We start from the raw sequence: 2,588 nt of genomic DNA, 5'->3' as shown, positions 1-2,588 counted from the left end.
AAGCCGACCCCCCACTTGGAGGCATATTTTTCAGGGCCAAAAAATAGTCTTATACGCCGGCAAATACGGTAATTAAGTTAATAACAATGTACCTACCTATATAGTTTAGGTTTAAAAAGCTTGGCTCTCAAAAGAAATTTCAGCCGTTGTACTGTGGATATTTGGCTCTGTTGACTAATGAGTTTGCCGACCACTGCCCTAGTCCACATAAAGGGATGGTCCAAAAATGTCGAAACCAGCTTTCTGGCTCAGACTAAAACTTGAGTTCTGAAGCTGCAGTCTGTGTGTAGGAGCATTTGACAAAACCATGTGAATACAGGGGCCTGCTGGATACAGTAGTATCTGATGGAGAACCCCGTGAGCTACATGCTGGGTCCTCTAGTAGAGCTGGGATTTCAGGCAAAGAGGTCTGTGTGGGGAAAGGGGGTCCCAACTCCTGACATCACTTGGTCTCTTCTGGCCCCCCTCCCGCCTTCAGAGGAGTGCTGTGCCCCCAGGTGGGGGAAGCCCAGTCCAGAAGCCCAGGTGGCTGATTTTTCTGTCTTAATATTTCCATTTCATTCCTTTTCAGAGTCAGTTTTTTTTTCAAGAGCTACCATTTCTTTTTTAAAATATATTTTATTGATTTTTTACAGAGAGGAAGAGAGAGGGATAGAGAGTCAGAAACATTGATGAGAAAGAAACATCGATCAGTCGCCTCCTGCACACCTCCTACTGGAATGTGCCCGCAACCAAGGTACATGCCCTTGACCGGAATCGAATCTGGGACCTTTCAGTCTGCAGGCCAACGCTCTATCCACTGAGCCAAACCGGTTAGGGCTGCGGTTCTCAACCTGTGGGTCGCGACCCCTTTGGCAGTCGAACGACCCTTTCACAGGGGTCGCCTAAGACCATCCTGCATATCGGATATTTACATGATGATTCATAACAGTAGCGACATTACGGTGATGAAGTAGCAACGAAAATAATTTTATGGTTGGGTCACAACATGAGGAACTGTGTTAAAGGGCCAGAAGGTTGAGAACCACTGGGTTAGGGCTTCAGAGTCAGTTTTGCTCTTCTGCTGCCCTGGCTGTTTTGTGCATGGAGTTTACCTTAGAAGGTTACGTAATGATGTACAACAGCAGTACTGCATCGTATCTGAAAATGGCTCAGCCTAGCATATTATGCAGATGTTGTAACATTCTTATTTCTAACCTGTGACTGACCCCCGCTTCTCACCTGCACAAAGCTGCCAGGGTCGCAGAGGTCTGTAAACTCGGCAGTCTGCACCTCGGGGAGAGCAGGTGTCCGGGGTAAGTGTGGCGGCCTCAGCTGGCAGGGCCATGTGGCAGTTCAACCTGCACAGAGACGAATGTGATGTCAGCAGCTGCTGTTGCCTGAGGGGCCTGTTTAAATGGGGGGATGTGCACTCACTTGTTTCACTGAGTGAGTCAAGCACATCGTTGGAAAAGCCAGTCCCCTCCGCGAAGCAGCGGACCCTCTGCCTGAGGTGTGAGCAGAATGGAGGGAAGGCCAGGTCCCACCCCCGCCCCGCCTTCTCCTTGCTGATGCCGGTGGAAGGGACCGTTTCACAATATTTATGAAGTCTCTAAGTTGAGAGCTCAAACCCACTCCAAAATGATAAACACAAGTATGGGGATATGATTGCTTTGGGGCAGAAGAAGGAAGTTAATAGGTTGGGGGAGGGCATGGGCGTATTGAGTGTCTGATTTACTGCTCTTTTTAATATCTTACATAGATGCCATATGTACCCTTTTGTAGTACATAAATATTCAATAAAAAGTTTTGAAACCTTTCAAAGAAATCTCACCTCCCCTCTTAAGGGCTTGCAGGCATCTTCTGGAGGTTCAGACCGGAGTGCCCTTGTGCACCCCATGTTGGAAGCACCCCACGCCCCAGGCCAGCTGAACGTGACTGCAGCCCAGAGGTGCTGGAACCAGGGTAGACGTGCCTCGGGGAACTTCTCACACCACTCCCCTCGTTCCACAGGGAAGACACTTCTGGCGGAGCCCTGCTGGGGCTGCCGGAGAGCACTGCGTTGCTTAGGATGTGCCGTGGATGAGGCATTTTCTCACCCAAAGAGCAGCAGACCTGGGCCACCCCTGGACTGTGCTGTCTTGCCTGGGTTTGTGATGTGGATGGGAATTAATCCACTTTAGTCCCCATGTCTGATGCTCCCAGCTTAGCCATGAGGAGGTCAAGAACCACCTCAGGTGGGTGCAGGGTACATGTCGGCTGGGGCTGAGGGAGAGGCTGGTCCCTGGGGCCAGGGCCTGATGGGCAGGGGGCAGCATTTCAGAACCAGCCCCAGCCCTCCAGGGACCCTCTGGAACCAAGCTGAGTGATGCTCATGGTGAACCTGACCGGTAAGCAGCAATTCGGCCAATGCCAGTGATTCCCTGCTGGCTGCCTCCGTACACCAGGCGGGGTAACCATAGGCCCCTATGGGCAAGTGTTGCACCACCAACTCCACTCCCGTTTCCCTCATGTACCAGTCCCTGCAGCTGAAGAGAGAGTAAGTGAGTGAGTGGGTGAGGGAGTGGGTGAGGGAGGGAATGAGTGGGTGAGTGAGTGGGTGAGGGAAT

This window comes from Myotis davidii, unplaced genomic scaffold, assembly GCF_000327345.1.
Source record: "Myotis davidii unplaced genomic scaffold, ASM32734v1 scaffold133, whole genome shotgun sequence".
NCBI lineage: Eukaryota > Metazoa > Chordata > Mammalia > Chiroptera > Vespertilionidae > Myotis > Myotis davidii.
The sequence above is the reverse complement of the archived record's forward strand: the minus strand, read 5'-3'. Positions refer to the sequence as shown.